General features: G+C 34.6%; 1 protein-coding gene across 19 annotated transcripts in view; it reads right to left on the bottom strand.

Moving 5' to 3' along the window:
* Positions 1–22,695, bottom strand: part of Clock (clock circadian regulator) — a 105,444-nt gene that overhangs the window by 71,925 nt on the left and 10,824 nt on the right. For 7 of the 19 annotated variants that reach the window (XM_047565737.1, XM_047565720.1, XM_047565729.1 and 4 more), the window contains exons 3-4: positions 15,175–15,468; positions 6,579–6,665 (exon numbers count right to left, since the gene is read on the bottom strand). The exons of 6 other annotated variants lie outside the window; for them this stretch is intronic. The gene's annotated coding sequence lies outside the window, so the exon portion shown is untranslated. Of the gene's footprint in view, positions 1–6,533; positions 6,666–15,174; positions 15,469–22,695 lie in introns of all 19 variants that reach the window. 6 more of the 19 variants (XM_047565725.1, XM_047565735.1, XM_047565728.1 and 3 more) reach the window with 3 other exon arrangements.

Genomic DNA, 22,695 nt, shown 5'->3' with positions numbered 1-22,695 from the left:
GCAGGAGGATGGCAAGTCCAAGGCCAATCTGGACAACTTAGTGAGACCCTGGCTCAAAATAAAATAAAAAAAGAGCTAGGGATATGGGCTCTCTGTGACTCTGGTTCAGTGATAAGAGTGCCCCTAATTTCAATCCCTGGTACCACAAACAAATTTTAAAAAATAATGCCAATGTTACTCAAAGTATTCCATAAACTAGAAAGAGAGGGCACTTTCAACTTCATTTTATGAAGCCAGCATCATCCTGATACCAAAAACAGAAGAGGTCCTGCCAAGGAAAGCAAACTAATGAATAATATCCTGGTGAACACAGATGCAAACAATCCTTATTAAAATATTAGTAAATTGCCAAAAATACATTAAGAAGATTGTACATCATGATCAAGTTGGATTTATTCTGGGGATGCAAGGATGGTTCAACATATGCCAATCAATAAATATAATTCATCACATAAAATCATGAGGAAAAAAAATCACATGACCATCCTGAAAGATGCAGAAAAGGCCTTTCAGAAAAATCAGCATCCAATCCTGAGAAAAATGCTGAAGAAACTAGGGACAGAAGGAACTTATCTCAACATCATAAAGACTTACACACAACAAACCCAAAGCCAATACCATACTAAATGGGGAAAAATTGAAATAATGTCCTCCAAACAAGGATATCCACTCTCCCCACTACTATTCAATGTAGTTCCTGAAATTTTAGAGCAATTAGGCAAAAGAAGGCAATAAAAGGGATACGAATAGGAAAGAAAGCCAAATTGTCACCATTTGCAGATGGTATGATCCTATTCTTAGAAGTTCCCAAAAGCTCCACCAGAAGACTTCTAGAACTGATTAACAAATTTAGCAAAAACAAGATACAAGATCTACATACAAAAACTCAATAGGTTTTCTACACACTAATAAAGAATCCACATTGAAAAAGAAATCAAGAAAACAATTCCTATCATAATAGGCTAAAAATAATATGTAGGAGTATATCTAACCAAGGAGGTGAAGATTTCTACAATGAAAACTACAGAACATTAAAGAAAGAAATTGAAGAAGACCTTAGAAGATGGAAAGATCTCCCATGTTCTTGGATAGGCAGAATTAATATTATCAAAATGGTCATACTTCCAAAGGTTAAAGTCCCAATGACATTTCTCATAGAAATAGTGAAAGCAATCATGAAATTCATCTGGAAGAACAAAAGACCCAGAATAGCCAAAGCAATCCTGGGCAGAAAGAGTGATACAGGAAGTATCACAACACCAGAACCTAAACTCTATTATAGAGCAATAGTAACAAAAATGGCATGGTACTGGCACCAAAATAGACAGGTAGACCAATGGTACAGGATAGAAAACAAAGAGACATACCCACATAAGTATAGTTATCTCATACTAGACAAAGATGCCAAAAACATACACTGGAGGAAAGCTAGCTTCTTCAACAATTGGTGCTGGCAAAACTGGGAATTCCTTAACCTCTTGTGCAACAAGTTTAACTCCTCCTATCTCCCACTCACTCCACTGCTGTTATCCTAGAAGTCACCATTACCAATAATGATCCACCCTGCGCCGTATATTTTCTATTGCAAGCACCGTATCCTTTCTTTCTCTTGTAAGCTGGGATAACATGTGATTCACTTGATGCAAGTAGACAAAATCATACAATTTTTTAAAAAACTGGCAACATAGCTCTAATTTGTTTGCGAAAGTGGAGGCAGTGAAGAAGGAAGGAAAGGAGGAAGAGAAGAGCAGGAGGAAGAGGGGGAGGAGGAGATTACAGAAGGAGGAGGAAGAGAAGGGGGTAGGAGGAGAAAGAGGAGGAGAGGGAGGAGGAAAAGGAAGAAGAAAGAAAAGAAAGAAGAAAACTGTACCAGTTCACTCATCTTTGTGGGGTCTTCAGTTTCACATCATAGTAAAGGCACAAAGGAGCAAGGAAAGTTTCTATGAGATTGTCAAGAATATCAAATACAGTGGACGTCTATGATTGGTCAAGTTGTTCAATAGCCTCTATCAGCAATGTTTCATTCTTTTTCATGTTTATCTAAGCTCTGGTCTTCGTTTTTGCCAGAGTCCTTTCCACATTTATTATATAGACCAGATGTTCCAGGAGCTATTCCATGGGCAAAATATAATGATTATTTATGACTCTTAGCTCAAGTAGTGCTAACAATAAAAACTTAGGAATTCAATTTATAGTATTTACAACATGGGCAAACAATAAAAAATGAGAAACTTGTTGAATTGAAACCAAGGTTTCTGAAGACTGTTTTGTCACATCACAGGATACCAAAATTCCTTTCTAACTTTAATCTATTTCTCCCCCATTCTACTCTCATCACACATATTTCCTATTCTCTAGTTACACTAGACTTCTTACCATTTCTTGGAAGTAGAAAGCAAAGATCCTTGGGTAATTAAAGATCTGCCCATTTTTCCCAAGATACTATCAGCACAAATGTCTTTTTCATATAATAAACTAGAACTGATTTTCACAGAAAATCAGTCATGTAAACCAGGATTCAATTAATTACTATATAAACTTCATGCTGTTTGTAAAAAACTAAACAGAGCTACGATCTATTTGTCTCCTATGGCTGCTGTGACAGATTTCCACAAACTTAAAAAAAATTGTACCCATTATTTCACAGTTCTATGAACTAGAGTCACTGGGCTAAAATTAGGGTATGAGCAGGGTTGCATTCTTTTCTGGAAGCTCTAACACAGGAACAGTTTACTCGCCTTTTCCAGCTTCAAGAGACTGCCCACGTATCCTTCTGCCTCACTCTTGCCTTATGACTTAAGACCCTTGTGACTACACTGAGACAACACACATGATTCAGGACAATCTCACTCAGTTTAAGGTTAGTTGATTAGCAATCTTACTTATTTCATGCAATGTAACCTATCACAGTCACAGATTCTGGGAATTAGAGACATCTTTGAAGGGTCCTTATTCTGCCTACTATGTACCAAGAATCAAGAAGTCTTTCTTTGGGCTGGGGAGATAGCTCAGCTGGTAGAGTGCTTGCCTCAGAAGCACAAGGCCCTGAGTTCGATCCCCAGTACCGCAAAAAAAAAAAAAAAAAAAAAGTCTTTCTTTGAAAGAGAGTAGAATTAATCAGACATAATTTTCCTATGCTCATATATGAATACACAACCATTGTAACTCCACATCATGTAAAACCACAAGAAAATGGGATCAAAATTGTAATGGGTTGCACTCCATGTATGCATAAAATGTCAAAATAAATCCTGTCATATATAAAAACAACAACAACAAAAAAAAAAAGCAGGCTTTCTTTGGTTAAAAACAAAATCAAATACTTTGCAGAAAAGAAGCATTAAAAGAATAACTTGATCTATTAATAGTTAAAAGGCTCCTTAACTTCTCAACTATTCCTTTCATGTTTCTTCAAGGAAATTATAAAAAAATGTGGATGATGATTTGGGCTGCTGAGTTCAACTGCAATAAAGTCTAACTTTATTGTTATTATATGGCAGTAACAAGTTCTATGAATGTTCTTCCAAATGGCAAAATTTGTTAATATCCAAATGAAAATAAGAACGTATTTTTCCTTTTGGAAAAATATTTAACTGCTATACCATGTTAAAAAAATGACATGATTTCTACATCTCAAAAATACTTCCAAACAAGATGAAATAAACTCCAGAATTTGTGGAATAGTCTATTGTTTTAAAAAGCCAAATGTGTGTAAATTTCCAAAATGGGTCTCCAGAAAAAGGAAAAAGAAAACTATCAACCTGAAAGAAGCACAGAATTTCATTAGTGCCATAAATCTTCTTCCAGGAACCTATCAGAAAATTTGAGCAAATATTATTATAAAAATACTGGGCTTAGAGCTTGCTCATGAGATATTTAATAACACGCAACTAATAAGCACAATTTAATAACAACATGCTGACATATATACTCTACCAATGAGATCACTAGAGTCACTTAAAATGCTGCCAAAAATATATCTGTTATTAAGGTCAAGAGTATTCCTCAAACTTTTTGCAGTGTAAGCACCTCACAAAAAGTCAGTTCTTTTGACCTATTAAAACATATGTAAACTGCCAAGGCATTTTTGTGCAGCTGAGTGGGCCAGGCAAGTTTACAACCTTCTGAAAAGGAGTTTAAGAAAGCATCCTGAACCACACATTCAAAAAACAACCACCATAAAGCATTTCTTCTTCACTAAAATGATCCTTATATCTAAGCTGCATTAAAGATAAACTTGCTCTTTAAACTGAAAGATTTTCCAATCTGATTTACATGTTATCCATTTCTACTTATCTTTATCCCTATTTACTTCCAAAGCTTTCAAAGAAAAACACATAAATGGGTATTATTTAGTCCCAAGGATGATTATTTTAATCCACTGGTTGTTCACCTGGTCTCTACCCTGAAAGGTCTGGGATAAGGGCAGGTCAAGATGCTTTCTGAATCTGTGAAGTGGCAAGGTAGATGGGGCTCCAACTGCACAGACAGACCTCTGCAGCACATAAGGAATATGAGGCTGTATAGATGGAGGATGTTAATTCACCAGATGGAATGCTAGGGACCACGTTTCACAGAGTGCAGTGTGGACCCAGAAACATGCTCTTTCTTTATACAGAAGACACAAGTCTTGATGATACTTCTACTGAATTGTCTTCAGTTACTGTGTTTTTCCTCTGTTTATTTTCTATTTTTTTTTTTCCCTTAAAAAATGGTCAGATTTTCCTGCTTGTATGTCAAGCAATTTTGGATTATATCCTAGACATTCTCAATATTAGGCTATAAGATTCTAGGTTCTAATAACATCCTCTGGAGAATTTTTTTAAGTTTACACCACAAGTTCTGTCTTGCCTTCTGTCAGTAGTGGAACCAAAGTTAGTAAGTTTCAAAGCCTGTGCCTTACCATTTAGATTCATCCTCTGCCTGCATCACTCAGGGACAAGTATGCAATATGAGCAGGGGCTCATATCACAGTTCAGTGGTTATGTTTCTCTGGATCTGTTCTGTGCATGTATAGCTTGGATGAGGTGGGACCTTTGAGGGTTCAGACACACAATTAGAGTTCACTTCTCTTTGAAATTTCCAAATCATGCCCCACCTGGCCAAAGCAATTGAGAAGATGCCCCTGGAAGGTGGGGCATGATTTTTATGGGAAATCTCAAAATACACAGAGTAAAAAGAATAATATGATTAATCCCACACATCCATCATTCAGTTTCAACTGTCATAAACTCATGGCTAACCTTGTTTCCTCTATTCTGTCCCTTTCCTTTCCTTGCCACTCCTTTGGATTATTAGAAGCAAATTATGAAAACACTACCCTTTCATTTGTAATTGGTATAGCATGTATCTATAAATTACAAATATTTTAAAAAACATAACCACAGTATCATTATCATACCTTAAAAAGGTAACAAAAGATGTTTAATACATAGATACATAAACAATAAAAAGTATTCTGAATTACTGAAAGTCCTAAATAAACAGAAATATACAATCTGCTTAGTGTAATGGAAGCATCAATATCAAAAGATGTTCAATATATCCAAATTGATTCACTACAATAGTCAAAATTCCAGCAAGCTATTTTTTTTTTTTTTTTGAGAGGGTGCTACAGGGATAACAGGTGGAGAGATACTGAGGCTAATGCAAAATTTTTATTGAAATTCAAGGTCCTAGGAGAACTAAGGTGAGTTTCAAGAACAAAACTAGATGATTTAAACTACCAGATATTGAGATTTATTAGAAGCTACAATAATGAAAAGAGCATGGCACTTGTACAACAACAAAGACACCAATGGAACAGAAGTTCAAAAATAAATCCAGGAATAAAAACCCATGTGAATTATAACAAACATGTTATTGTATTTCATTAGGAAAAGGCTGGTCTTCAATAAAGATCACTGGAAGTAAGCCAATCATACCCAATACAGAGAAAACAAGAGTGTCTTTAATCTAACACAACTTTGTTCACAAACACTAAAATCAGAATCTCACCTGACTTTCATGTGACACAAATTAGTACTGAGATTTTTTCCAACCATTTAAAAATGTAAACATTACTCTTAACTCATGCATCATTCAAAAATAAGTAGCAGGTTGAATATGATAGTGTATGGACCCCTGATGGAGACTCACTTGTACACTTGGAGCTACAGCAGATAACTGGCCCTTCTTTACCTCAGTTACCTGATACTTAATCTCTACATCACTTAAACAATTTTTAGTTAGCTTTTCAGCCATTTGCAAATCACCTTCTTTTATCTCAGTTTTCTGACAAACTATAATTTTTCATTTTTGAGTAATAACTAAGAAATTTCAGAAATTACTAAAATGAAGATACTTTCCATCTGGATTTTAATTAATTTGCCAATGAATAACTTTTTCTCTCCTCAAAATAATTAAGATTCTAAAAATAAATAAAAGCTACCAAAGTAAGTTTTATAATTCCTTGGTTTATGAAATTACCAGGATACTGCAAATCACACTCTACCATGATTAAGAAGGGAAGTGGGAAGAAAAAGATCGCATACCTCTGAGCTCAAAATGAAGATTGAATGTTATCTAGTGAAACTCACCAACTTCTAAAGATTGATCTAGAAGAACTGCAGAATTTTCCAAAGTCATCTTACAATGTGACAGAATCAGCTTCTGAGTTTCAGCAGCTTTACAGAAAAAAATAAAATAACAACTCCATAAACAAGGGTGGTTGCTGAAATCATGTTAACCAACTTGTAAGTTACATTTTCTTCAGTATTTTTTTTCATCCAGGTAAAGAACATTTATGGGGAATCTCCTGTGTGCCAAGAATTGGGTACGTATCAATGAACACATCAGATCCCATCAACCACTAGGGGAACTCAGTCTGTAAGGCAACTGGAAATGGGATGAAAAGCTTGATGGACCAAATAATACAACCAGAGACCATAATAAAAATACAAATCAGTCTTCTAGGAAAAAGTTAGGAATGATCTCCTAAAGGAGAGGTATTTAATTCTAGTATGAATATGATCTACTCAAAAAGCACAGGGGTGGGGGAGAAATGTTTTGTCCAAAGAGAACAGCATATTCAAAGGGCCAGGCACAGGAGAGAATATGCTATCTGTATGAAAACCAAAGAAGTCCAATCCAGGTGTTGTGGCATACACCTGTCATCCCAGCAGCTCAGGAGGCTAAGGCAAGAGAATCACAAGTTCAAATCCAGCCTCAGCAATTTAGAGGGGTCCTCACAACTCAGCAAGACCCTATCTCAAACAAAAAATAAAAAATAAAAAGGATGTGGCTCAGTGGTTAAGCACACCTGGATTCAATCTCTGGCACACCCGCGCGCGTGCACACACACACACACACAATCCAGCACTGCCGCTTAGAGAAGAAAAAAGGGATGTGAAAGGCAAGAAAAGAAAGTAAAGGGCAAAGCAATTTTCCATGAATCACAAAGGACTAAAAGGCAGAGCCCATTTCAAATCCTCACTACTTGATGACAATATATTAGCCATTCTGATGCACTGGAAAGGAAGCTGAAAGTTCCTAGAGAGGAATTTCAGAGGGTTTGTGCACAGGCCTGAGGGAGGACTTCATTGGGCCAATAGTCAGCCTTTCTATAGATAGAGGAAAGGATCAACCAACCATCAGAGATTCATCATGCAGCATTCTCAATTACTAACTGATAATTACCAAGTATTTCACTATACATAAAGCCCTGTTTTAAGTGTTACATATATTAATTCAATCTTCACAGCATCCCAATGAGGTATGCACTTTTACTGTCCTATTTATCCAATATATTTTAATAAGTCTAATTGGGGCTATTAATTTTCTTTAACAATTAATGTTAAAATTATCAGAAATAACACCTCTGTCAAATACTAAATGCATTTAAATTACTCGTATCAATAAAGTACTATTTTAAGTATCAATTATTTACAACAATTATTTGATTTTTAACATTTTCTAACTTAATGGAGTTATTGTAGGTTCATAGCAAAATTGGGTGCAAGACAGAGATTTTCCATATGCCCCTAGCTGCCACACATGTACAGCCTTTCAGATAAATAATACATCACAACCAGAGTGGTACATTTGTTACAACTGATGAACTACATTGACACGTCTGTATCACCCCAAATCCAGTTTATATCAGAGTTCACTCTTGATGTACATTTTAAGTGTTTGAACAAAATGATAATGACATTCACCATTATAAAATACAGATTAAATTCATTGGCCTAAAAAACTCTGTGCTTCCTACTCTCAACCCCTGGAACCACTCATCTTTTTATTGTCCCTGAAATTTTGCCTCTTCCAGAATATAACAGATTCATAAAATATGTGGCATTTTCATATTGACTTCTTTAACTTAGGTTACTGCATGTCTTTTTATGACATGATAGCTCATTTCTATTTGTCACTGAATAAAATTCCCTTGTTTTTCTATCAAAGCTTGCCTTTGGTGCTGTGAATTGAAAAATCACTGCCAAACTCAAGGTCATGCACATTTTCTTTTATGTTACCTTCTAGGATTTTCATGCAGCTGTATTGTACATTTACAACCATGCCCCATTTTGTCTGTTTCTACAATTTTTTCCCTTTGGCATAGGGATACCCAGTTTTTCTATCTTTTCTCCTTTATAATGCCTTCACTCCTTTGTCAAACATCACTTAACTACATTTATGCAGGACTGTTTCTATGGTCTCTATTCCACTGATCTATTTTTTTATTTTTTTCACCAATACTATAATCTTGTTTACTATGATTTTACAGTAAGCCCTGAAGGCAGGCAGTGTAAAACCTCTTTGTATAAAACATCTTTGTTCATTTCCTTCAATTATGAGTTGGCAATTCTGGACCCTTTGCCTCTCCATATAAATTTTAGAATCAGTCTGTTAATATGTACAAAATAAATCACTGGGATTTTGATTGGAATTTCATTGAATGTGTAAATCTATTGGGAGAAATGACATTTTCAAAACACTGAGTCTCTTCTATGAACATGAAATATCTATCTAGGTTTTCTTTCACTTTTTTCATCAGTTTTGAAATTTTTATCATATAAATCTTGTACATAATGATATCAATTTATACCTAAGTATACATATTTGAAAATGTTAACAGAAATGGGTATTGGTTTCTTTAACTTTCAAATCCCCTTGTCCCTTGCTTGTGTATAAGAACATATACTCTTGTATATTAACCTGAATATTCTGCTACCTTGTTATAATTGCTTATTGGTTCCAAGAGTGATTTTTTTGTCCACTTAAATTTCTATACAGATAATTATGTCTTCTGCAAAGAAGGAAAATTTTATTTTTCATTCTCAGTGATTGTACCTTTTATTTCATTTTCTTGCATCATTGCATCAGTTAGGACTTCCAGTATGATGTTGAAAAGGATGGTAAAAGGGGACATCATTAACTTGCTCCTGATCTTAGTGGGAATCTTCACCTCTAGATCCTTACCATTAAGTTTGCTTACAGTAAGCTATACAGTTGCATTTTTTTCCACATTCAAGCAATACATACATTTAATCTTCCATCCACATTCCAACACTGACAGATAACCCAGTTACTAGGTTTCTTCCCCACCCCCATCCTAACAACTCTAAGATACAGTTCACATACTGTATAACTCACATATTGAAAACCTACAGTTCAGTGTTTTTCAGTATCTTTACAGAGTTCTGCAACCATTAAGACAATCCAATTTTAGAAAACTTTTGTCCTTTGTAGAGATAAGGTTTTTTTCCTTCTTTTTCTTCCCTTGTGTGTGTGTGTGTACATGTGAGAGAGTGAGAGAGAGAGAGAGAGAGAGAGAGAGAGAGAGAGAGAGAACATACACCAAATATCAAACCCAGAGCCTTGAGCATGCTAGGCAAGTACTCTGCCACTGAGCTGCCTCCCCAATCCCTGCATGTTCTTTATCTAAAGTTGAAGAAATTCCCTTCTATTCCTAGTTTCTCAAGGTTTTTTTTAATCATGAATGTGTGTTGGAATCTGTCAAATGTTTTTTCTGCATATACTGACATGATCATATATAATTTTTCCTCCTTACCCTATTGATATGATGGATTAAATCAATTTTTATATGCTGAATTAGGTGTGCATGCCTGGGATAAATCCTACTTCATTTTAGCGTATCATTATTTTTATACACTGTTGAGTGTGATTCACTGTTATTTCTCATCTATGTTCATGAGAGATGTTGGTCAGTAGGTGTTTCACCTACATCACCTTTGGTTTAAGTCTTAAGGTACTGCTGGTCTCACCAAGATTTAGAAAATACTCCCTCTGCTTCTATCTTGCAAAACAAGAGACTACAGGAAATGTGATTTCTTCCTCAAATGTTTGGTAAAATTCATGGTGATCCATCTGAGCCTAATACTCTCTATTTAATTGATTCGATCTTTAAATAGATATAGGTGCACTCAGATTGAGTTCTTCAAGGAATTGGTTCATTTCACCTAGGTTATCAAATGTGTGGACACAGTTTACATATTAGTCCTTTATAATCCTTTTAATATCTTTGAGACCTACAGTGATGTCCCTTCTTTCAGGTCTATTTCTATTTCTGTCTTTTTCTTTTAGTTAGCCTACCTAGAGGTCTATAAACTTTACTAATATTTCCAAAGAACATGATTTTGGTTTTGTTGGTTTTCTCTGTTGATGTCCTGTTTTCCCGTATTGGTTTCTGATCTAAATTTTATTTTTCTTTCTTCTGCTTCAATTTAATGTGCTCTTCTTTTTCTAATCTCCTAAGGTAGAAACTTCAATTTTTAGATCTTTATTATTTTCTATTATAAAAATCCCTAACCATACCTCTTGTAGTATTCCATAGTTAGAGCAAATACCTTACAAAGTGCAAGAAATTCTAATTCTTCTCTCCTATTCCTTGTATCATTTCTGTCATTCATTTCACTTATGCTTAAGTATATGTACATTATGTGTACATAAACACAGGCAATTGAATATCTTGTGGGTAATACTGAACAAATCATTTTCTGTTAGATAAATTAAGAATAAAAGGTTTCTATTTCGTCTTCCCTTATTCCTTCTGACAGACTTATAGATCTGAGTTTCTGACCTATACAATTTTCATTCTTTCTAAACAACTTCCTTTTAAACTTAGCATGGTGGTGCATGACAAATAATTCCAGCTATCTAGGTGACTGAGGAAGAGGATCACAAGGAGGATCACAAGTTCAATGTCAGTCTAGACTACTTAGAGAGACTGTATCTCAAAATAAAAATATAAAGGGCTAGGAATGTAGCTCAGTGGTACAGCACCACTGTTTCAATTCCCAGTACCAAAAAAAAAAAGAGAAAAACTTCCTTTAACATTTCTTACAATGTAGGCCTACTGACAACAAATTCATTCAACCTCTATTTGTCCAAGAAAATCTCTGCTTTTCCTTCATACTTAAGGAATAATTTTACAGGGTACAAAGTTACAGGTTAATAGAATTTTCCCTCAACACTTGAAACATTTCAGTCTATTCTTGTCTGAATGGTACCTGAGAAAATGACAAGTGTAATTCTTATCTTTACTCTTTATAGGTAAGGTGTTTTTGCCCTCTGTCTTCTCTCAGAATTTTCTTTCTTTTTCTTTTTGGTACTAGAGATTGAACCCATGGGTGTTTAACCACTGAGCCACATGCCCAGTCCTTATTTTTTATTTTGAGACAGTCTCACTAAGTTGCTTAAGGCCTTGCTCAATTACCCAGGTTGGCCTCGAACATGCAATCCTACTTTAGCCTCCTGGGTAGTTGGAATTATAGGTGAATGCCACCAGGCCTGGCCTGCTGGGGTTTTTATCAAAGCCAACTTAACAAGACCTGGTTTCAAAATAAAATTTTTAAAATGGGCTGGGGATGCAGCTCAATGGTGTAGCATGCTTACCTGGGATGTGTAAGGCCATGGGTTTTATCCCCAGTACCATTAAATACACACAGTTTAAGGTTTGCTTAAATAGTTTCTCCTGAGGGCAGATTTTAAGAACATACTACTCTGAAATATTTCAAAATGTTATTTTTCCTTTCTCCTTGCCAGACCTGTGAGGGGCCTCTAGCAATTATCAAAGACTGCCTAGGTTTTCCTAGCATGGCACTGATTCCCATAGAGGTTTTGTTCAAGAGTTCCTGTTTTGATAAGCTGTGATTTCCTGTATGTGCCTTTTTGTCTCTCCAATTTTGGGAACAGCAGTTTGCCATGTGACTTCAATTTTCTTAGAGTTCTAAGATTAGTTGATATCTTAGTTGGTTCAGCTTTTTACATGTTAGGATGAAGGAGTAATTTCTAAATTCTTTAACATGTCTGACTGGAAACCAGATACCAGTTATTACTTTATTAACTATCAGTTCTACTAAACATGAAGCTGTGGAAATTCTGTTCCTTACTCTTTCATTCATTCATTCACTATGACAGTTCTACACAGGCTATGGTGAGGAACATACATCCCATTCTTGCTGTCCTTAAGTTTTAGTCGTTAAAAGTACAATGAAGATCACTCAGCCATAAAGAATGAAATAATGGCATTTTCCAGTTAATAGATGGATCTGGAGACTATCATGCTAAGTGAAATAAGCCAATCCCAAAACACCAAAGGCCAAATGTTCTCTATGATATAAGAATGCTAACCCAAAACAAGAGATGGTGGAGAGGGGAAGAACAGAAATCCACTGGATTAGGTGAAGGAAAAGGAGGGGAGGGGAATAGGAAGGACAGTTGAATGAATCAGACATAACTTTCCCAGTCTTGTATTTGAATACATGACCAGGGTAACTCTGCATCAAGAACAACCACAAGAACAGGATCCTAAAAAGAATAAATTATACTCGATGTATATATAATTTGCTAAAATACATTCTGCTGTCACAAAAAGAACAAATTTTTAAAATAAATTTTAAATTTTTTTAAAAATACAATGAAGACTCTTCCACTTGACAATTACATTTTTGCAATATGTCTAAGTTTTCTGAATGAAGGAAGAGCCAGCCACCACATAGGACAAAATCTGATGCAACAGAAGAAAATAACCTGAAGGGGAATGGATCATGAATTAAAAATATATATATACACACTTGTTAAAGGAGGAGGAAGTTCCACTGAAAATATTAAGAATGGAAAAGAGCAGACATAAAATCAACAAGGATATAGAAGAATTTAACAATTCTACCAGCAAAAAAATCTAACCAGCACTTATAAAACACTTAAAATAATCATAAAATAGCAGAATATACTTTCCTTTCAACTTACATCATATATGCAAGTATATTGTATGGAACATATACCATCATAAATCATATCCTGGACTGTAAGACAAAACCTCAAACAATTTTTAAAAACTGAAAACATAGAGTTATGTTCTCCACAAAAATTCAACACAATGGAATTACAATAGGAATCACTTAACAAAGATAACAGGAAAATCTAACAGCACATTTCTAAACAATCCATAGATCAAGGAGGAAGTCTCAAGGGAAAATAAAAATAAAAAAACATCATATCAAAATGTGTGGGACAAGCAACACTGAAAGAAATTTATATCACTAAGTTTATATTAGAATTATAGGAAAATTATCAAAAAAATCTAAGCTCCCAACACAAAGAAACTAAAAAACAGTAACTAAACCCAAAACAAGAAAGAGACAATAACAAAGAAGAGAAAACATTAAATATGAAATGGAAAAGCAACAGAGAAAAATCAATGAAAAATTATCTAGGTTTTTGTTTTTGGGTTTGGTGGGGGTCAAGAAAATTAACACATTTCTAATAAAACTATCAAGACAATAAAGGAGAAGATATAAACTATCAATATGAGCAATTAAGTAGGAACGATCAATAGGAGCAATTAAATAGGGACTATCAATATAGACCCTGTAGATACACAAAGAAGGAAAAGGGAAAACAATGAACAACTGTATACATAAAATTGACATGTTAGATTTAACTGACCAAGGCCTTCATATATATAAACACATATTACTACCATTTAACCAATATAAAATAGATCACTTGAATGGCCCCATAATCATTAACCTATTAAAGTCCTGAGATTTCAATTCTGCCAATATTTCAATGAAATTGACACAGGTGCATTAAAATAACTGAAAATCGTAATCTAGAGGTTACAATAATAAAATGATAATACAGATTGTTCTATAAATAGAGCACTGGAACAATATGGTATCTTTTACTGCATATAGAAGCCATTCTATAAATAGAACATTGGGCAAATATAATATTCTTTCACACTTTATGCAATATACAAATAAGTCACTCTCATAATTTGTTCAACAATTAATTTTGGTGGGAAGGAGCAAATTACTTCAAACATAGGGTTACATTTTTGACAATATGTTGGCGGTTTTGCATGACATAATTTGTTAGCCCATTTGAAATTATGGCTGCTGTGTCAAGTCTGATATCACTGTGGAAGTAGTAGGTCCAGGAGTATTGTTTTCTTCCTCCTGATGGTTCCTGTCTGCATCATTTTAGGCATACTAACCCAACCTCTTCTGAAATCCAACAAACTTATGAGATCTTGCCTTTGTTCACAAATGTGTGACTAATCCATCAACTTATATGATACACACACCAATTATGCAAGTGAACAAAGTGAACCAGTTTTTAGCTTTCATAAAAGGGGAATATTAGAAACCAACCAAATGTATTCATTTTTGCCACCACTGAAACTGTTACAGGTACCCACTACCTCTGGTTAAGGTACACTGGCTTTATTCTATTTCTCTTTTCTACCATTAAACTCTGCCAAACGGTTCCACTATACTGTAGTTCAATCCAACAAGTATATATTTTAACATAAGAATTTCGTTATTTGTATGAAATCTGTAATCCTAAGGACCTCAGACCTGTTTTTTTAATGTTGTTTGTTTCAGCAGCTAATTGTTTAGTCTGCTTTCCTTCGTGGTGCCTGTAGCCTAGAATTCAATATTTCACAGGTTTAACAAGTCATAACCAGTGAATAGATTGTTGAAAAAACACAGAGTGTGATTGTGGATTTTCTACTTCAAGCATATGTAGAACTATCTTACTCCCAAGCAAAAAATTATCAATGGTCTTTCTCGAGCACTTCTTCCACAATATAAGTCAAAGTTAAGCAATATTCTGATACTTTACACAGTGCCCAGAATTTATAACCACATCTTATAGGCTTACCTCTTATAAATTGTTTCAGCAAACTGTGTCCATGATATCTGATAATCATTTCATCCACTGTCAAACATTCTTCAAAGATACCAAATTTCATTCATGACTTTTGGATCTTATTTATTAGAAGATGAATTTTAAAACCTTTATCTTCAACATTCTCTTGCCATTCATTATTGTCGCAAAAATGTATGGTACTTTTCAGCTCCTGGAAATGATTTCTCGACATTGCATTTTTGATGCATATACCCAAATCTTCATCATTTGACCAGTACTTTCTTATGGAGGGTAGCTTATGATAACCTGAAAACATAAGAATTCCTAAAAATGTTTTTAACATCTATACTAAGTACTTCAAATTTATTCTTACTTTCTGAACAGTGTACATTGACTATTGCAGGTATCAATATTTCTTCAAAAATCTCCATCAGCTGTAATGCTCCAATGAGTTCCTCATTTTCCTAAAGCAGTCAAAAATAAGTGCTTTCTCTAAAATATTCTTTTTGTTTCTCTCTCTCTCTCTCTCTCTCTCTCTCTCTCTCTCTCTTTTGTCCTAAGGATTGAACCAGGGGTGCTCTATCACTGAAGTATATCCCCAATCCTCTTTATTTTGAGGCAGGGTCTCACTAAGTTTCCAAGCTAATTTTGAATTGGAGATCCTCCTGGCTCAGTCTTCAGAGTTGGAATTATAGTCTTGAATCAACACACCCAACTCTAATAAATTCTTCAGAGTACGAAAACACAGGTTACATTTGTCAATAAAAAAACCATAAGTAGTAACCTATTACAGATTGTCAGGCAGCAGTATGGCATATTACACATTACTGTATTTTCACTGTCCCAGTGTACTATGTATAGGCCAGCTATGTTTGAACATTGATCATTTGAAACAGAGTGCATTCCTCAAAATAAAAATGACAAACCTAGTTCTAGAAAATATTTTCATAAGTGCAATTCTTATATTACGTATCGGTTATGGTTATGTACATAATATTTTGTTAAACTGAACATTTAGTTTAAGTAACTTTTGCAGTAAAGTTTATGCAATTTCACAATGAATTTTAAAAATATTCTCAAACACTCTAATCATTTACTTTTCTCAAAACAGAAATCTAAAAACATAATTCAGTATTTCACAGGTTTAACAAGTTACTAAAAGTGGTATATTTGTTGTTCAATTTAAGTTTTTAATAGGTGTTGCACACCTGGGACAATGGAACAAAATAGAATAAAGAAATTGATTTTGTAATTTTAAAACCCCCAAAAGGAAATCTCTCACCCCAATTGGTTATCAAACATTTAAGAAATAATACTGGTGCTACAAAATACTTCTAGAAAATACAAGAGAAGGGAATATATCAATTAGCCTAAAATTCACACGCAGAAAAAGGCAGAATCAAAAACCAAAACAAAACCCGAACAATATCCTTCATGAATATAAACAACAAAAAAAGCAACATATAAAAAGAATTTTAAACCATAACCATATGAGGTTTATTCTAGGAATACAAGGTGGATTCAATATTCAAAAATCAACTATGAGTTTAAAACATACAAAAATCAATTAGTAGTCAATACACATTAACAGCTTAACATCTATCAACTGATACAGAAAAAGTATTTGACAAAAGTCAACACCCACTCATTATCAAAACTATCAAAAACCGTGGAAGAGAGGGGAACTTCCTCAACTAGATAAAGAAGATGTATGGAAAAAACTATATAGCTAATATCAAACAATGATAAAACGTTAAATGCTTTCCCTCTAAGACTGAAAACAAGGCAGAGATGTCTGCTCTCACCACTGCTATTTAACAAAGCACTGGAAGTTCTATTCAGGGCAATCCGAATAAAAGGCACACAGAAAGGAAAAGAAGAAATAAATCTGCCACTTTTTGTGGATGTCAAGTTAGTCTACATAATGACTCTCAAGGAATCAATAAAAAAAAAAAAAAGGCAAAAGAACAAAATAATACCTAGCTAAAACAAATAAGGTTCAGCAAGGTAACAGTATATAATATCACCATATAAAAATCAATAGTATTTCTGTATATTAGAAATGAACATACACAAACAAAATTTAAAACGGGACACCGAATACTTGGCTACCATCTCTCAAAAACACCAAATAGTTAACAATAAACCTAATAAAACATGTGCCGGACTTGTAGATTGAAAGATTTTACAAAACAGGTAAGAGAAAAAAAGGACCTAAATTCTATGCAAGTTTAATACAGTATCTGTAGACAGGATTATTCTAAAGTTTATATGGAAAGACAAAGAAATTAGAAATAAATCCAATTTTGAAAAAGAAGACTCAAGCATCAGGAACTCACTTTACCTGATTTAATGATTACAGTTATGGTTAGACTCCATGGGACTGGCAGAGGGATATGCAAATAGATCATTCAAACAGAATGAGCCCAATACAAGTACAGCCAACAATTTTTACAAATGTGCAAAAGTAATCAAATGGAGAAAGGATAGCCTTTTCAACAAATGGTACTAAAGCAAATAAAGGAATCTGACCTAAACTTTAAACCTTATACAAAAATCAACTCATCATGGATTTAAATGCATAAAGTCTGGGAGGAAAAAAGATCAAAGTCTTCAGGACCTAAGACTTGGTGAAGAGTTCTCAGGCATGACTTCAAAAACATGAGCTACAAAAGAACAAAAATTGATAAATTGAACTTCATCAAAATTTAAAAATTTTATGTACTCTAACAGGATGCAAGAAACAGTTACAGATTGGAAGAAAATATCTTAAAATCACATATTTGACAAAGGAGTCACCTTTAGAATATATTAAGAACTCTCAAAGCTCAACAGTAACAAACCAAATAATCCAATTAGAAAATGGGCAAAAGACATGAAGAAACCTTTTACAGAACAGGATGGCATATAAGAATTTGAAAAGATGTTCAACATCAGCAACCATAAGGGATGTGCAAAATAAGACTACATGAACTCAAATTACACACTTACTAGAAGAGAAAACAAAATTCTAAATGTTGATGAAGATGCAAAGAAACTGGATGGCTCCTTCTCTGCTGGAAATTAAAATGGTTCAGGCATTCTGGAATATCTTTTAACAGTATCTTGAAAATCTAAATATATACTTGCCAGATAATCCAACAATTACACTTCTGGCATTTGTCCCACTGATGTGAAAACTGTGTTCAAACAAAAATCTATATATGGTTATCCACAGAGGATTTAGATGTAATACAAAAAACTAGGAAGAACAAATGTATCCTACAATAGATGATTAAACAAATTGTGATACATCCATACCACTCAAAACTACTCTGCCATAAAAAAGGAACTTAGATTACTGGGAACAATATAGATGGTTCTCCAGGTCACTCTGGTGAGTGAAAAAACAAAACAAAATAAAACAAAAAACCCACTCTCAAAAGGTCATATACTATATGACTCCATTTATAAACAATTCTTGAATGACAATATATATAGAGAAAACAAATTAGTGACTGATAGCAGTTAGGGATTTGGGGGAAAGAAAATGTGGAGGTAGTCTGGTTCTGTACTTGGCTGCAGCAGTGGTTACACAAACCTACACGTGATGAAACAGAACTGCAGTAGGAGCACACTTGTTACACCAATGATAATTTCCTGGTTTTAATATTATACTATAGGTACATAACACATAAGTAATGATAAAATCAAGTAAGGGATATACAGGATCTTTGCAAATTCTTGTGAATCTACAATTACATAAGGAAGTACACAAATTTTTCAAATTTTGCAGGAGGCACATTAAGGAAAAAAAACAATGAAAATAGGGAAAGCTGAAAGCTTCTAGACTTCTTTCTCACTGTCTTACTATTACTTAAAAAAAAAGTTAAAGCAAAAGATACTCTAATCATAAAAAGGTTAGATATTGCTTAAGTCTGAAGATATTGATAAGTCCCACACTCTAGGTATAGACTTCTCAAAGCACTTACAGGGTCCGCTTTGGGATTACTTTAACAGGTTGCCAGTGGGAGTATAAACTGGTACAAACTATATGGACAACAATGTATCAATACCCTAACAAAGTTGCAAATGTTTTTACCTTCTGGTCCAGCAATATAGTTATAACCAGCATTTTTAAAATGAAAGAATAGGAAAAGGGAGCAATTGAGTAAAGGACACCTAGTAATGTTAAGAGTATTTTCTAAATCTATTGCTTCAGGGGTTTATGAGTGTATATGTGTATACTGGATAAGAATATAATACACACGCGCACACAGAGTTTTTTGGTGGAACTAGCAACTGAACTCAGGGCCCCCACATGCTAGGTAACCTATCACTAAGTTACTTTCCCAGCCCAAATAAAATACATTTCTTACTATGGGTTGCCATCAAAGAAGTTTAAAAGTTACCATTTTAGCTTCAAAAAGAAAACCTGAGGCAAAGGTGAAATGCTGATACTGAGAAGGGAGCATATAATGCCAGGCTATGAAGAGAGAGTGAACTGGGCACGGTGGCACACACCTATAATCCCAGTCACTTGAGAGGCTGATGAAGCAAGGTCACAAGAATAAGTCTGCCTGAGCAACTTAGCCAGACTCTCTCAAAAGAAAATAAAAAGAGTTGGGGTTGTGGCTCAGGGGTAGAAAGCTTGCCTAGAATGCATGAGGACCTGGGTTTGATCCCTAGCACTGTCCACCCACTAAAAAGAGAGGTAACTGGCACACTTAGCACATTTATTCAAATTCTCATCATCTTTCCCCTTTTTCTCCTGAAATTATTAGATGTTTCTAATGGTCAATGAAGACTTTTCTGTCACCTTAATTTAAAATTGTAACCCTGCTCTAATGAAATGAATGCCTGTGTCACCCCAAAGTATATATGGTGAAATCTTAACCCCCAAAGCCATAGTATTAGGAGATGGTTGGTGGGAGGTAATTAAAATAAGGGTGGGGTCCTTGTGAATGGGATTGTGCCCTTATATAAGAGGTCCCAGAGAGTTCTTTAGCCCCATTTTGGTCATGTTGTGAACACAAAGATGGCCGTCTATGAATCAGAAAGCAGGTTTTTACCTAACATCAACTCCATTATCATCTTATCTTGCAATTTCCAGCCTCCAGAACTGTATGAAATGTTTGTTTAAGCCATGTAGTCTGTTGGTATTTTTGTCACAGCAACTCAGAGTGATTAAGACACCAGTCCTCTCCCCGACACACTCATAAATATATTCCAATCCCAGACACCTTGATTTGGTTTTCTCCTCAGTACTAAGCCCACAGAGCATATATTTAACTTGGCTTCTCAGTGCCTGGCACTTAGCAGATGCTCAATAAGTACTTATCGAATGAAAATAATAAAACTCCACTATTCAAAGTGTACTCAAAAACCATAAAGCACAGTTGAGAGAAAATAAAGGGCTAAATGAATAGAGAAGTATATTGTATTCATGGATCAAGAATGGAGCAAATGAAACTTTCATACATTGCTGAAGGGAATGTAAAGTAGTATGCCACTTCAGAAAACAGTGTGTCAGTGTTTTATAAAGTTAGACATACAATTATTAAGCAAATCAGTAATTCCATTTGCCCAAATGAAATGAAAATACCGTCTACAAATGTTTGGCAGTTTTGTTCATAATAGTCAAAAACTAGAAAGCAATCCAAATATCTACTAACTGATAATAAACAAATTATGCCATATTCCATATAATAGAAAGGTGTACAGCAATAAAGAGAGACAACTATTAACATAAGATCATTAAGTGAAAACCAGATCCAGAAGGTCATATACCACATTTCATTTATGTTATAGTGCAGAAAAGTCAAAACTACACTAATAGGAAAGAGGTTAGTAGTTGATAGGGAAGAGAGAACTTTTCCAGGTGATAAGAATTTTCTGTTTCATGGTCATGGCTGTAGTTATAAGAAGGTATACAGTTATCAAACTCAACCAATACACTTTAATTTGGTACATTTTAAGATAAAAAAAAAAAAAAAAAACTAAAATCCAAGAATATAGTACCTAAGTAACACTACATAAAACAAAACACTTCATAACAACTGAATATTCTGTGCATTTTTTAAAAATAGGAAGTTATTCATATTCAGGTAAGAAGGATAGCTTGCAGCAGACTATTCTTTCTAGAAACAACTTGAAAAGCAAAATGAATTATTCTTTTTTAAAAAAAATCACACTTTGGAAGATAGATAGTTACAGAAGTCATGGGGACAGGAAAGTTTAAAACTCAAGAAGGGGGTATCTTTTTTAAATGTTTGGATAGTCAGTACTTATCTTTTTTTAATTGTGGGTATTTTCTGATTGTGGGATGTTAAGTTTAGATATGAGGTGTCCCCCAAAGCTCATGGTGAGAAAATGCAAGAATTTGCAGAGGTAAAATAATTTGACCTTCAGAGGTATAACCAACCAGTGTATTAATCCATTGATATGGATTAACTAGGCACTAACTAGGTAGGATGTGACTGGAGGAAATAGGTCACTGGGGGTGTGCCTTTGGGGTTTATATTTTGTCCTGGTGAGTTAAGCTCTTTCTTTACTTCCTGGTTGTCATGTCCTGAACTGCTTTCCTCCACCATGCCCTTTTCCATGATATTCTGCCCCTTCGGGCCCAGAGCTATGGAGTCAACTGACCATAGACTGAATCTTGGAAATCGTGAACCAAAATAAACTCTTCCTCCTTTAAGTTATTCTTGTCAGGTGTTTCGGTCACAGTGAGACAAAACTGACTAAAACATGCGCTCAGGTCAGAGGCTGATAGTTTAGTATTAGCCTGTGCAGAATATTTCTGTTGAGGAAAAGAGAAGCTAGGAGAGCTTCTAGTATTCATGCAGGGCTGGAGTACTAGAATTGGGAGACTGCAAGAATCTTAAGTTCTTGGCCAGTATTCCTCAGGACATTTGTTTATTTTAAAACTGTACAAGGGCTAGCATGGTGATGAGCACCTATATTCCCAGCTACTTGGGAGGCTAAGGCAAGAGAATTATGAGTTCAAGATCAGCCTAGGCAACCTGGTAAGACCCTGTCTCTTATCTCTAAGGGAGACTGGGGGTGCAGCTCAGTTATAGAGCTTGTTTGTTTGATCCCCAGCAGTGGGAAGGGAAAAAAAAAAAAATTATACAAGAGACCAAATAGTTAACTGAAAAACTCTGAAAAGCACAGTGAAATTTACCAACTTTGTATTGTTAAAGGCATAAAGACCATCAGATTTTAAATTGAAAGCCCTGGAAGGTAACATGTTAAACAAGCACAAATAAAAGGCCAAGTAACACTAAACTACTAAAGTAGTAACACAGCCTCCTTGTAATTTAAGGTGATCAGCTTCCCTATTCCCTCTGCCTAAAAGAAAAGGTAAACATCCTCTAGTAGAAATATCAAGTCTGGCATGCATTCAAAAAGAATAAAGCATAAACAAAATAACCAACCAACTTGGCCTAACAGACATTTTATAAAACATTCCACCCAACAAGAACAGAATACATGTTCTTTCTAACAGCGTACGAAATATTTACCAAGATGGGACATATTCTGGGCTATAAA

Source organism: Sciurus carolinensis, chromosome 10 (genome assembly GCF_902686445.1).
Source record: "Sciurus carolinensis chromosome 10, mSciCar1.2, whole genome shotgun sequence".
Lineage (NCBI taxonomy): Eukaryota > Metazoa > Chordata > Mammalia > Rodentia > Sciuridae > Sciurus > Sciurus carolinensis.
This window is presented reverse-complemented; position numbering and strand designations above follow the sequence as displayed.